At 52.6% G+C, this 12,117-nt stretch overlaps 28 non-coding genes across 28 annotated transcripts; 8 read left to right on the plus strand and 20 right to left on the minus strand.

Moving 5' to 3' along the window:
• Window positions 1-22: 22 nt before the first annotated feature.
• Trnar-acg lies at window positions 23-95 on the plus strand. Its single transcript has one exon. It is a non-coding gene; the product is annotated as a tRNA-Arg (tRNA).
• Window positions 96-697: 602 nt separating this feature from the next.
• Trnad-guc lies at window positions 698-771 on the minus strand. Its single transcript has one exon. It is a non-coding gene; the product is annotated as a tRNA-Asp (tRNA).
• Window positions 772-878: 107 nt separating this feature from the next.
• Trnad-guc lies at window positions 879-950 on the minus strand. Its single transcript has one exon. It is a non-coding gene; the product is annotated as a tRNA-Asp (tRNA).
• Window positions 951-1,057: 107 nt separating this feature from the next.
• On the minus strand, window positions 1,058-1,149 carry Trnai-uau. Its single transcript is given in 2 exon segments — window positions 1,058-1,093; window positions 1,112-1,149. It is a non-coding gene; the product is annotated as a tRNA-Ile (tRNA).
• Window positions 1,150-1,527: 378 nt separating this feature from the next.
• Trnar-acg lies at window positions 1,528-1,600 on the plus strand. The gene has a single exon. It is a non-coding gene; the product is annotated as a tRNA-Arg (tRNA).
• Window positions 1,601-2,383: 783 nt separating this feature from the next.
• Trnad-guc lies at window positions 2,384-2,455 on the minus strand. Its single transcript has one exon. It is a non-coding gene; the product is annotated as a tRNA-Asp (tRNA).
• Window positions 2,456-2,562: 107 nt separating this feature from the next.
• Window positions 2,563-2,654, minus strand: Trnai-uau. The gene is given in 2 exon segments: window positions 2,563-2,598; window positions 2,617-2,654. It is a non-coding gene; the product is annotated as a tRNA-Ile (tRNA).
• Window positions 2,655-3,032: 378 nt separating this feature from the next.
• Window positions 3,033-3,105, plus strand: Trnar-acg. Its single transcript has one exon. It is a non-coding gene; the product is annotated as a tRNA-Arg (tRNA).
• A 602-nt stretch (window positions 3,106-3,707) lies between these two features.
• On the minus strand, window positions 3,708-3,781 carry Trnad-guc. Its single transcript has one exon. It is a non-coding gene; the product is annotated as a tRNA-Asp (tRNA).
• Window positions 3,782-3,888: 107 nt separating this feature from the next.
• Trnad-guc lies at window positions 3,889-3,960 on the minus strand. Its single transcript has one exon. It is a non-coding gene; the product is annotated as a tRNA-Asp (tRNA).
• Window positions 3,961-4,067: 107 nt separating this feature from the next.
• Trnai-uau lies at window positions 4,068-4,159 on the minus strand. The gene is given in 2 exon segments: window positions 4,068-4,103; window positions 4,122-4,159. It is a non-coding gene; the product is annotated as a tRNA-Ile (tRNA).
• Window positions 4,160-4,537: 378 nt separating this feature from the next.
• Window positions 4,538-4,610, plus strand: Trnar-acg. Its single transcript has one exon. It is a non-coding gene; the product is annotated as a tRNA-Arg (tRNA).
• Window positions 4,611-5,212: 602 nt separating this feature from the next.
• Window positions 5,213-5,286, minus strand: Trnad-guc. The gene has a single exon. It is a non-coding gene; the product is annotated as a tRNA-Asp (tRNA).
• Window positions 5,287-5,393: 107 nt separating this feature from the next.
• Window positions 5,394-5,465, minus strand: Trnad-guc. Its single transcript has one exon. It is a non-coding gene; the product is annotated as a tRNA-Asp (tRNA).
• Window positions 5,466-5,572: 107 nt separating this feature from the next.
• Trnai-uau lies at window positions 5,573-5,664 on the minus strand. Its single transcript is given in 2 exon segments — window positions 5,573-5,608; window positions 5,627-5,664. It is a non-coding gene; the product is annotated as a tRNA-Ile (tRNA).
• A 378-nt stretch (window positions 5,665-6,042) lies between these two features.
• Window positions 6,043-6,115, plus strand: Trnar-acg. Its single transcript has one exon. It is a non-coding gene; the product is annotated as a tRNA-Arg (tRNA).
• A 774-nt stretch (window positions 6,116-6,889) lies between these two features.
• Trnad-guc lies at window positions 6,890-6,961 on the minus strand. Its single transcript has one exon. It is a non-coding gene; the product is annotated as a tRNA-Asp (tRNA).
• Window positions 6,962-7,068: 107 nt separating this feature from the next.
• Trnai-uau lies at window positions 7,069-7,160 on the minus strand. The gene is given in 2 exon segments: window positions 7,069-7,104; window positions 7,123-7,160. It is a non-coding gene; the product is annotated as a tRNA-Ile (tRNA).
• A 378-nt stretch (window positions 7,161-7,538) lies between these two features.
• Window positions 7,539-7,611, plus strand: Trnar-acg. The gene has a single exon. It is a non-coding gene; the product is annotated as a tRNA-Arg (tRNA).
• Window positions 7,612-8,213: 602 nt separating this feature from the next.
• Trnad-guc lies at window positions 8,214-8,287 on the minus strand. The gene has a single exon. It is a non-coding gene; the product is annotated as a tRNA-Asp (tRNA).
• Window positions 8,288-8,394: 107 nt separating this feature from the next.
• Trnad-guc lies at window positions 8,395-8,466 on the minus strand. Its single transcript has one exon. It is a non-coding gene; the product is annotated as a tRNA-Asp (tRNA).
• Window positions 8,467-8,573: 107 nt separating this feature from the next.
• On the minus strand, window positions 8,574-8,665 carry Trnai-uau. The gene is given in 2 exon segments: window positions 8,574-8,609; window positions 8,628-8,665. It is a non-coding gene; the product is annotated as a tRNA-Ile (tRNA).
• A 378-nt stretch (window positions 8,666-9,043) lies between these two features.
• Trnar-acg lies at window positions 9,044-9,116 on the plus strand. The gene has a single exon. It is a non-coding gene; the product is annotated as a tRNA-Arg (tRNA).
• A 774-nt stretch (window positions 9,117-9,890) lies between these two features.
• Window positions 9,891-9,962, minus strand: Trnad-guc. The gene has a single exon. It is a non-coding gene; the product is annotated as a tRNA-Asp (tRNA).
• Window positions 9,963-10,069: 107 nt separating this feature from the next.
• On the minus strand, window positions 10,070-10,161 carry Trnai-uau. The gene is given in 2 exon segments: window positions 10,070-10,105; window positions 10,124-10,161. It is a non-coding gene; the product is annotated as a tRNA-Ile (tRNA).
• Window positions 10,162-10,539: 378 nt separating this feature from the next.
• On the plus strand, window positions 10,540-10,612 carry Trnar-acg. Its single transcript has one exon. It is a non-coding gene; the product is annotated as a tRNA-Arg (tRNA).
• A 602-nt stretch (window positions 10,613-11,214) lies between these two features.
• Trnad-guc lies at window positions 11,215-11,288 on the minus strand. Its single transcript has one exon. It is a non-coding gene; the product is annotated as a tRNA-Asp (tRNA).
• A 107-nt stretch (window positions 11,289-11,395) lies between these two features.
• Window positions 11,396-11,467, minus strand: Trnad-guc. Its single transcript has one exon. It is a non-coding gene; the product is annotated as a tRNA-Asp (tRNA).
• Between the last annotated feature and the right edge of the window lie 650 nt (window positions 11,468-12,117).

The raw sequence follows: 12,117 nt of genomic DNA on the forward strand, positions 1-12,117 counted from the left end.
CGTAGAAAGAAATGCTGCCACTGGCCCTGTGGCGCAACGGATAACGCGTCTGACTACGGATCAGAAGATTCCAGGTTCGAATCCTGGCAGGGTCGGCGTTTTGTTAGTTGCCGACGCGTAGCTGGGCAGTGGATTTCGTATGTCGCCGCACCGTGGAGTGCTTTGTTGCTCCTGTGCATCTCGCAGCTGCATGTCGAGTCGATCGTGGTAAATATCGCTGCCTGCAAGCGTCAGCGTAGCGTCAGTCGAGCAAAGTCGAGACAAGTCAAGCTGAGAGCTGTAGGAGATGATACGCAATTAAATACGGGCGTGTGAAAGCGACGCAGACAACACTTTCCAAGTGTCCCACGTCACGTGGCGAAGAGCCGGCGCAACCCCAGGCAGCAGAGTGGCGCAGTGGAAGCGTGCTGGGCCCATAACCCAGAGGTCCGTGGATCGAAACCACGCTCTGCTAAAATTATTTCTTTTGCGGACTGTGCCGAGCTCGATTATTACGCCCACAGCGTCGGCTGGGGTGCTTTGATACAGCGTTAACAGCATACCCCGCAGTTCTGAAATGTGAAGAATGCGAGAACCACTTCCTAAGTTGTAGCATTTTTTAAGATTTTGCGCCAACTACACTCCACGATCGCAAAGTTAATGCTCTTACGACCCACATACGCGCAACACTCGAACAGGGTTGTGAGATAAAAATCGCATCTACCCGGCGGGGAATCGAACCCCGGTCTCCCGCGTGACAGGCGGGGATACTAACCACTATACTACCGAGGATGCGGCGTAGACAGGTGCCTGTGTGCGAGAGATATGGTGCTAGTAGCCGCAAACGACCTACACTAAGTTCGGCGAGTGATAGAGCAGCAATTAAAAATCGGATGTGCCTCCCCGGCGGGGAATCGAACCCCGGTCTCCCGCGTGACAGGCGGGGATACTAACCACTATACTACCGAGGAAGACGCAGCTAGCGTCTCGAATGCACAATTATGTTACTCAAATAGCTGATACATCTCAAACCTAGCCTCCTGTTGCTGTCAGAGACAGCTGCTAAGAAATAAAAGTATGCCCCAGGTGAGGCTCGAACTCACAACCCCGGCATTGCTCACGGCTACTGCCTTATAAGTACCGTGCGCTAACCAATTGCGCCACTGGGGCTACAGCAGAGTGCTTTCAGTTAGCGGTATTCACTTTGCTGCAATCCAGTGGTGGCCACAGAAACATACGATCGCCACCTGATGCCATACTGCGACTTTGGCACCTGACTACCAATGCTTCGTGCTATTCTTGTTTCATATGCTACGCTTACATGCACATCAACCGGCTCTCGTCGTCGAGAAAACGTGGGAAAACGCGCGCCTTGCCTTCTGCTACCTGTCGAACAGCGAGAGCAGATGCGTGGCAAGCTCTAAGCTCTGCAGGCGCACTGCGGCCACGCAGCTGCACGAAAGGTACCTTCCTTGGGAGCTTGCTCAGCCATGGAGAACACGTTTCTTAGCGAATTGCACTTGTCTCGTAGAAAGAAATGCTGCCACTGGCCCTGTGGCGCAACGGATAACGCGTCTGACTACGGTTCAGAAGATTCCAGGTTCGAATCCTGGCAGGGTCGGCGTTTTGTTAGTTGCCGACGCGTAGCTGGGCAGTGGATTTCGTATGTCGCCGCACCGTGGAGTGCTTTGTTGCTCCTGTGCATCTCGCAGCTGCATGTCGAGTCGATCGTGGTAAATATCGCTGCCTGCAAGCGTCAGCGTAGCGTCAGTCGAGCAAAGTCGAGACAAGTCAAGCTGAGAGCTGTAGGAGATGATACGCAATTAAATACAGGCGTGTGAAAGCGACGCAGACAACACTTTCCAAGTGTCCCACGTCACGTGGCGAAGAGCCGGCGCAACCCCAGGCAGCAGAGTGGCGCAGTGGAAGCGTGCTGGGCCCATAACCCAGAGGTCCGTGGATCGAAACCACGCTCTGCTAAAATTATTTCTTTTGCGGACTGTGCCGAGCTCGATTATTACGCCCACAGCGTCGGCTGGGGTGCTTTGATACAGCGTTAACAGCATACCCCGCAGTTCTGAAATGTGAAGAATGCGAGAACCACTTCCTAAGTTGTAGCATTTTTTAAGATTTTGCGCCAACTACACTCCACGATCGCAAAGTTAATGCTCTTACGACCCACATACGCGCAACACTCGAACAGGGTTGTGAGATAAAAATCGCATCTACCCGGCGGGGAATCGAACCCCGGTCTCCCGCGTGACACGCGGGGATACTAACCACTATACTACCGAGGATGCGGCGTAGACAGGTGCCTGTGTGCGAGAGATATGGTGCTAGTAGCCGCAAACGACCTACACTAAGTTCGGCGAGTGATAGAGCAGCAATTAAAAATCGGATGTGCCTCCCCGGCGGGGAATCGAACCCCGGTCTCCCGCGTGACAGGCGGGGATACTAACCACTATACTACCGAGGAAGACGCAGCTAGCGTCTCGAATGCACAATTATGTTACTCAAATAGCTGATACATCTCAAACCTAGCCTCCTGTTGCTGTCAGAGACAGCTGCTAAGAAATAAAAGTATGCCCCAGGTGAGGCTCGAACTCACAACCCCGGCATTGCTCACGGCTACTGCCTTATAAGTACCGTGCGCTAACCAATTGCGCCACTGGGGCTACAGCAGAGTGCTTTCAGTTAGCGGTATTCACTTTGCTGCAATCCAGTGGTGGCCACAGAAACATACGATCGCCACCTGATGCCATACTGCGACTTTGGCACCTGACTACCAATGCTTCGTGCTATTCTTGTTTCATATGCTACGCTTACATGCACATCAACCGGCTCTCGTCGTCGAGAAAACGTGGGAAAACGCGCGCCTTGCCTTCTGCTACCTGTCGAACAGCGAGAGCAGATGCGTGGCAAGCTCTAAGCTCTGCAGGCGCACTGCGGCCACGCAGCTGCACGAAAGGTACCTTCCTTGGGAGCTTGCTCAGCCATGGAGAACACGTTTCTTAGCGAATTGCACTTGTCTCGTAGAAAGAAATGCTGCCACTGGCCCTGTGGCGCAACGGATAACGCGTCTGACTACGGTTCAGAAGATTCCAGGTTCGAATCCTGGCAGGGTCGGCGTTTTGTTAGTTGCCGACGCGTAGCTGGGCAGTGGATTTCGTATGTCGCCGCACCGTGGAGTGCTTTGTTGCTCCTGTGCATCTCGCAGCTGCATGTCGAGTCGATCGTGGTAAATATCGCTGCCTGCAAGCGTCAGCGTAGCGTCAGTCGAGCAAAGTCGAGACAAGTCAAGCTGAGAGCTGTAGGAGATGATACGCAATTAAATACAGGCGTGTGAAAGCGACGCAGACAACACTTTCCAAGTGTCCCACGTCACGTGGCGAAGAGCCGGCGCAACCCCAGGCAGCAGAGTGGCGCAGTGGAAGCGTGCTGGGCCCATAACCCAGAGGTCCGTGGATCGAAACCACGCTCTGCTAAAATTATTTCTTTTGCGGACTGTGCCGAGCTCGATTATTACGCCCACAGCGTCGGCTGGGGTGCTTTGATACAGCGTTAACAGCATACCCCGCAGTTCTGAAATGTGAAGAATGCGAGAACCACTTCCTAAGTTGTAGCATTTTTTAAGATTTTGCGCCAACTACACTCCACGATCGCAAAGTTAATGCTCTTACGACCCACATACGCGCAACACTCGAACAGGGTTGTGAGATAAAAATCGCATCTACCCGGCGGGGAATCGAACCCCGGTCTCCCGCGTGACAGGCGGGGATACTAACCACTATACTACCGAGGATGCGGCGTAGACAGGTGCCTGTGTGCGAGAGATATGGTGCTAGTAGCCGCAAACGACCTACACTAAGTTCGGCGAGTGATAGAGCAGCAATTAAAAATCGGATGTGCCTCCCCGGCGGGGAATCGAACCCCGGTCTCCCGCGTGACAGGCGGGGATACTAACCACTATACTACCGAGGAAGACGCAGCTAGCGTCTCGAATGCACAATTATGTTACTCAAATAGCTGATACATCTCAAACCTAGCCTCCTGTTGCTGTCAGAGACAGCTGCTAAGAAATAAAAGTATGCCCCAGGTGAGGCTCGAACTCACAACCCCGGCATTGCTCACGGCTACTGCCTTATAAGTACCGTGCGCTAACCAATTGCGCCACTGGGGCTACAGCAGAGTGCTTTCAGTTAGCGGTATTCACTTTGCTGCAATCCAGTGGTGGCCACAGAAACATACGATCGCCACCTGATGCCATACTGCGACTTTGGCACCTGACTACCAATGCTTCGTGCTATTCTTGTTTCATATGCTACGCTTACATGCACATCAACCGGCTCTCGTCGTCGAGAAAACGTGGGAAAACGCGCGCCTTGCCTTCTGCTACCTGTCGAACAGCGAGAGCAGATGCGTGGCAAGCTCTAAGCTCTGCAGGCGCACTGCGGCCACGCAGCTGCACGAAAGGTACCTTCCTTGGGAGCTTGCTCAGCCATGGAGAACACGTTTCTTAGCGAATTGCACTTGTCTCGTAGAAAGAAATGCTGCCACTGGCCCTGTGGCGCAACGGATAACGCGTCTGACTACGGTTCAGAAGATTCCAGGTTCGAATCCTGGCAGGGTCGGCGTTTTGTTAGTTGCCGACGCGTAGCTGGGCAGTGGATTTCGTATGTCGCCGCACCGTGGAGTGCTTTGTTGCTCCTGTGCATCTCGCAGCTGCATGTCGAGTCGATCGTGGTAAATATCGCTGCCTGCAAGCGTCAGCGTAGCGTCAGTCGAGCAAAGTCGAGACAAGTCAAGCTGAGAGCTGTAGGAGATGATACGCAATTAAATACAGGCGTGTGAAAGCGACGCAGACAACACTTTCCAAGTGTCCCACGTCACGTGGCGAAGAGCCGGCGCAACCCCAGGCAGCAGAGTGGCGCAGTGGAAGCGTGCTGGGCCCATAACCCAGAGGTCCGTGGATCGAAACCACGCTCTGCTAAAATTATTTCTTTTGCGGACTGTGCCGAGCTCGATTATTACGCCCACAGCGTCGGCTGGGGTGCTTTGATACAGCGTTAACAGCATACCCCGCAGTTCTGAAATGTGAAGAATGCGAGAACCACTTCCTAAGTTGTAGCATTTTTTAAGATTTTGCGCCAACTACACTCCACGATCGCAAAGTTAATGCTCTTACGACCCACATACGCGCAACACTCGAACAGGGTTGTGAGATAAAAATCGCATCTACCCGGCGGGGAATCGAACCCCGGTCTCCCGCGTGACAGGCGGGGATACTAACCACTATACTACCGAGGATGCGGCGTAGACAGGTGCCTGTGTGCGAGAGATATGGTGCTAGTAGCCGCAAACGACCTACACTAAGTTCGGCGAGTGATAGAGCAGCAATTAAAAATCGGATGTGCCTCCCCGGCGGGGAATCGAACCCCGGTCTCCCGCGTGACAGGCGGGGATACTAACCACTATACTACCGAGGAAGACGCAGCTAGCGTCTCGAATGCACAATTATGTTACTCAAATAGCTGATACATCTCAAACCTAGCCTCCTGTTGCTGTCAGAGACAGCTGCTAAGAAATAAAAGTATGCCCCAGGTGAGGCTCGAACTCACAACCCCGGCATTGCTCACGGCTACTGCCTTATAAGTACCGTGCGCTAACCAATTGCGCCACTGGGGCTACAGCAGAGTGCTTTCAGTTAGCGGTATTCACTTTGCTGCAATCCAGTGGTGGCCACAGAAACATACGTTCGCCACCTGATGCCATACTGCGACTTTGGCACCTGACTACCAATGCTTCGTGCTATTCTTGTTTCATATGCTACGCTTACATGCACATCAACCGGCTCTCGTCGTCGAGAAAACGTGGGAAAACGCGCGCCTTGCCTTCTGCTACCTGTCGAACAGCGAGAGCAGATGCGTGGCAAGCTCTAAGCTCTGCAGGCGCACTGCGGCCACGCAGCTGCACGAAAGGTACCTTCCTTGGGAGCTTGCTCAGCCATGGAGAACACGTTTCTTAGCGAATTGCACTTGTCTCGTAGAAAGAAATGCTGCCACTGGCCCTGTGGCGCAACGGATAACGCGTCTGACTACGGTTCAGAAGATTCCAGGTTCGAATCCTGGCAGGGTCGGCGTTTTGTTAGTTGCCGACGCGTAGCTGGGCAGTGGATTTCGTATGTCGCCGCACCGTGGAGTGCTTTGTTGCTCCTGTGCATCTCGCAGCTGCATGTCGAGTCGATCGTGGTAAATATCGCTGCCTGCAAGCGTCAGCGTAGCGTCAGTCGAGCAAAGTCGAGACAAGTCAAGCTGAGAGCTGTAGGAGATGATACGCAATTAAATACAGGCGTGTGAAAGCGACGCAGACAACACTTTCCAAGTGTCCCACGTCACGTGGCGAAGAGCCGGCGCAACCCCAGGCAGCAGAGTGGCGCAGTGGAAGCGTGCTGGGCCCATAACCCAGAGGTCCGTGGATCGAAACCACGCTCTGCTAAAATTATTTCTTTTGCGGACTGTGCCGAGCTCGATTATTACGCCCACAGCGTCGGCTGGGGTGCTTTGATACAGCGTTAACAGCATACCCCGCAGTTCTGAAATGTGAAGAATGCGAGAACCACTTCCTAAGTTGTAGCATTTTTTAAGATTTTGCGCCAACTACACTCCACGATCGCAAAGTTAATGCTCTTACGACCCACATACGCGCAACACTCGAACAGGGTTGTGAGATAAAAATCGCATCTCCCCGGCGGGGAATCGAACCCCGGTCTCCCGCGTGGATACTAACCACTATACTACCGAGGATGCGGTGTAGACAGGTGCCTGTGTGCGAGAGATATGGTGCTAGTAGCCGCAAACGACCTACACTAAGTTCGGCGAGTGATAGAGCAGCAATTAAAAATCGGATGTGCCTCCCCGGCGGGGAATCGAACCCCGGTCTCCCGCGTGACAGGCGGGGATACTAACCACTATACTACCGAGGAAGACGCAGCTAGCGTCTCGAATGCACAATTATGTTACTCAAATAGCTGATACATCTCAAACCTAGCCTCCTGTTGCTGTCAGAGACAGCTGCTAAGAAATAAAAGTATGCCCCAGGTGAGGCTCGAACTCACAACCCCGGCATTGCTCACGGCTACTGCCTTATAAGTACCGTGCGCTAACCAATTGCGCCACTGGGGCTACAACAGAGTGCTTACAGTTAGCGGTATTCACTTTGCTGCAATCCAGTGGTGGCCACAGAAACATACGATCGCCACCTGATGCCATACTGCGACTTTGGCACCTGACTACCAATGCTTCGTGCTATTCTTGTTTCATATGCTACGCTTACATGCACATCAACCGGCTCTCGTCGTCGAGAAAACGTGGGAAAACGCGCGCCTTGCCTTCTGCTACCTGTCGAACAGCGAGAGCAGATGCGTGGCAAGCTCTAAGCTCTGCAGGCGCACTGCGGCCACGCAGCTGCACGAAAGGTACCTTTCTTGGGAGCTTGCTCAGCCATGGAGAACACGTTTCTTAGCGAATTGCACTTGTCTCGTAGAAAGAAATGCTGCCACTGGCCCTGTGGCGCAACGGATAACGCGTCTGACTACGGATCAGAAGATTCCAGGTTCGAATCCTGGCAGGGTCGGCGTTTTGTTAGTTGCCGACGCGTAGCTGGGCAGTGGATTTCGTATGTCGCCGCACCGTGGAGTGCTTTGTTGCTCCTGTGCATCTCGCAGCTGCATGTCGAGTCGATCGTGGTAAATATCGCTGCCTGCAAGCGTCAGCGTAGCGTCAGTCGAGCAAAGTCGAGACAAGTCAAGCTGAGAGCTGTAGGAGATGATACGCAATTAAATACAGGCGTGTGAAAGCGACGCAGACAACACTTTCCAAGTGTCCCACGTCACGTGGCGAAGAGCCGGCGCAACCCCAGGCAGCAGAGTGGCGCAGTGGAAGCGTGCTGGGCCCATAACCCAGAGGTCCGTGGATCGAAACCACGCTCTGCTAAAATTATTTCTTTTGCGGACTGTGCCGAGCTCGATTATTACGCCCACAGCGTCGGCTGGGGTGCTTTGATACAGCGTTAACAGCATACCCCGCAGTTCTGAAATGTGAAGAATGCGAGAACCACTTCCTAAGTTGTAGCATTTTTTAAGATTTTGCGCCAACTACACTCCACGATCGCAAAGTTAATGCTCTTACGACCCACATACGCGCAACACTCGAACAGGGTTGTGAGATAAAAATCGCATCTACCCGGCGGGGAATCGAACCCCGGTCTCCCGCGTGACAGGCGGGAATACTAACCACTATACTACCGAGGATGCGGTGTAGACAGGTGCCTGTGTGCGAGAGATATGGTGCTAGTAGCCGCAAACGACCTACACTAAGTTCGGCGAGTGATAGAGCAGCAATTAAAAATCGGATGTGCCTCCCCGGCGGGGAATCGAACCCCGGTCTCCCGCGTGACAGGCGGGGATACTAACCACTATACTACCGAGGAAGACGCAGCTAGCGTCTCGAATGCACAATTATGTTACTCAAATAGCTGATACATCTCAAACCTAGCCTCCTGTTGCTGTCAGAGACAGCTGCTAAGAAATAAAAGTATGCCCCAGGTGAGGCTCGAACTCACAACCCCGGCATTGCTCACGGCTACTGCCTTATAAGTACCGTGCGCTAATCAATTGCGCCACTGGGGCTACAACAGAGTGCTTTCAGTTAGCGGTATTCACTTTGCTGCAATCCAGTGGTGGCCACAGAAACATACGATCGCCACCTGATGCCATACTGCGACTTTGGCACCTGACTACCAATGCTTCGTGCTATTCTTGTTTCATATGCTACGCTTACATGCACATCAACCGGCTCTCGTCGTCGAGAAAACGTGGGAAAACGCGCGCCTTGCCTTCTGCTACCTGTCGAACAGCGAGAGCAGATGCGTGGCAAGCTCTAAGCTCTGCAGGCGCACTGCGGCCACGCAGCTGCACGAAAGGTACCTTCCTTGGGAGCTTGCTCAGCCATGGAGAACACGTTTCTTAGCGAATTGCACTTGTCTCGTAGAAAGAAATGCTGCCACTGGCCCTGTGGCGCAACGGATAACGCGTCTGACTACGGATCAGAAGCTTCCAGGTTCGAATCCTGGCAGGGTCGGCGTTTTGTTAGTTGCCGACGCGTAGCTGGGCAGTGGATTTCGTATGTCGCCGCACCGTGGAGTGCTTTGTTGCTCCTGTGCATCTCGCAGCTGCATGTCGAGTCGATCGTGGTAAATATCGCTGCCTGCAAGCGTCAGCGTAGCGTCAGTCGAGCAAAGTCGAGACAAGTCAAGCTGAGAGCTGTAGGAGATGATACGCAATTAAATACAGGCGTGTGAAAGCGACGCAGACAACACTTTCCAAGTGTCCCACGTCACGTGGCGAAGAGCCGGCGCAACCCCAGGCAGCAGAGTGGCGCAGTGGAAGCGTGCTGGGCCCATAACCCAGAGGTCCGTGGATCGAAACCACGCTCTGCTAAAATTATTTCTTTTGCGGACTGTGCCGAGCTCGATTATTACGCCCACAGCGTCGGCTGGGGTGCTTTGATACAGCGTTAACAGCATACCCCGCAGTTCTGAAATGTGAAGAATGCGAGAACCACTTCCTAAGTTGTAGCATTTTTTAAGATTTTGCGCCAACTACACTCCACGATCGCAAAGTTAATGCTCTTACGACCCACATACGCGCAACACTCGAACAGGGTTGTGAGATAAAATTCGCATCTCCCCGGCGGGGAATCGAACCCCGGTCTCCCGCGTGGATACTAACCACTATACTACCGAGGATGCGCTGTAGACAGGTGCCTGTGTGCGAGAGATATGGTGCTAGTAGCCGCAAACGACCTACACTAAGTTCGGCGAGTGATAGAGCAGCAATTAAAAATCGGATGTGCCTCCCCGGCGGGGAATCGAACCCCGGTCTCCCGCGTGACAGGCGGGGATACTAACCACTATACTACCGAGGAAGACGCAGCTAGCGTCTCGAATGCACAATTATGTTACTCAAATAGCTGATACATCTCAAACCTAGCCTCCTGTTGCTGTCAGAGACAGCTGCTAAGAAATAAAAGTATGCCCCAGGTGAGGCTCGAACTCACAACCCCGGCATTGCTCACGGCTACTGCCTTATAAGTACCGTGCGCTAATCAATTGCGCCACTGGGGCTACAACAGAGTGCTTTCAGTTAGCGGTATTCACTTTGCTGCAATCCAGTGGTGGCCACAGAAACATACGATCGCCACCTGATGCCATACTGCGACTTTGGCACCTGACTACCAATGCTTCGTGCTATTCTTGTTTCATATGCTACGCTTACATGCACATCAACCGGCTCTCGTCGTCGAGAAAACGTGGGAAAACGCGCGCCTTGCCTTCTGCTACCTGTCGAACAGCGAGAGCAGATGCGTGGCAAGCTCTAAGCTCTGCAGGCGCACTGCGGCCACGCAGCTGCACGAAAGGTACCTTCCTTGGGAGCTTGCTCAGCCATGGAGAACACGTTTCTTAGCGAATTGCACTTGTCTCGTAGAAAGAAATGCTGCCACTGGCCCTGTGGCGCAACGGATAACGCGTCTGACTACGGATCAGAAGATTCCAGGTTCGAATCCTGGCAGGGTCGGCGTTTTGTTAGTTGCCGACGCGTAGCTGGGCAGTGGATTTCGTATGTCGCCGCACCGTGGAGTGCTTTGTTGCTCCTGTGCATCTCGCAGCTGCATGTCGAGTCGATCGTGGTAAATATCGCTGCCTGCAAGCGTCAGCGTAGCGTCAGTCGAGCAAAGTCGAGACAAGTCAAGCTGAGAGCTGTAGGAGATGATACGCAATTAAATACAGGCGTGTGAAAGCGACGCAGACAACACTTTCCAAGTGTCCCACGTCACGTGGCGAAGAGCCGGCGCAACCCCAGGCAGCAGAGTGGCGCAGTGGAAGCGTGCTGGGCCCATAACCCAGAGGTCAGTGGATCGAAACCACGCTCTGCTAAAATTATTTCTTTTGCGGACTGTGCCGAGCTCGATTATTACGCCCACAGCGTCGGCTGGGGTGCTTTGATACAGCGTTAACAGCATACCCCGCAGTTCTGAAATGTGAAGAATGCGAGAACCACTTCCTAAGTTGTAGCATTTTTTAAGATTTTGCGCCAACTACACTCCACGATCGCAAAGTTAATGCTCTTACGACCCACATACGCGCAACACTCGAACAGGGTTGTGAGATAAAAATCGCATCTACCCGGCGGGGAATCGAACCCCGGTCTCCCGCGTGACAGGCGGGGATACTAACCACTATACTACCGAGGATGCGGTGTAGACAGGTGCCTGTGTGCGAGAGATATGGTGCTAGTAGCCGCAAACGACCTACACTAAGTTCGGCGAGTGATAGAGCAGCAATTAAAAATCGGATGTGCCTCCCCGGCGGGGAATCGAACCCCGGTCTCCCGCGTGACAGGCGGGGATACTGACCACTATACTACCGAGGAAGACGCAGCTAGCGTCTCGAATGCACAATTATGTTACTCAAATAGCTGATACATCTCAAACCTAGCCTCCTGTTGCTGTCAGAGACAGCTGCTAAGAAATAAAAGTATGCCCCAGGTGAGGCTCGAACTCACAACCCCGGCATTGCTCACGGCTACTGCCTTATAAGTACCGTGCGCTAATCAATTGCGCCACTTTGTTTTTTTTTTTTTTTTTTTTTTTTTTTTTGGACTCGAACCCACAATCCCCGGTTTAGGAGACCGATGCCTTATCCATTTTTTTTTTTTTTTTTTTTTTTTTTATTTTTTTATTTATTACGCCCACAGCGTCGGCTGGGGTGCCTTGATTCAGCGTTAACAGCAAACCCAGTAATTCTGAAGTGTGAAGAATGCGAGAACCACTTCCTAAGATGTAGCATTTTTTAAGATTTTGCACCAACTACACTTCTTGATCGCAAAGTTAATGCTCTTACGACCCCCATACGCGCAACACTCTAACAGGTTTGTGAGATAAAAATCGCATCTCCCCGGCGGGGAGTCGAACCCCGGTCTCCCGCGTGACAGGCGGGGATACTAACCGCTATACTACCCTTTTTTTTTTTTTTTTTTTTTTTTTTTATTTTTTATTTTTTTTTGGTGTCGTTGTGCTTTTT

Source organism: Schistocerca piceifrons, chromosome 8 (assembly GCF_021461385.2).
Source record: "Schistocerca piceifrons isolate TAMUIC-IGC-003096 chromosome 8, iqSchPice1.1, whole genome shotgun sequence".
Classification (NCBI taxonomy): domain Eukaryota; kingdom Metazoa; phylum Arthropoda; class Insecta; order Orthoptera; family Acrididae; genus Schistocerca; species Schistocerca piceifrons.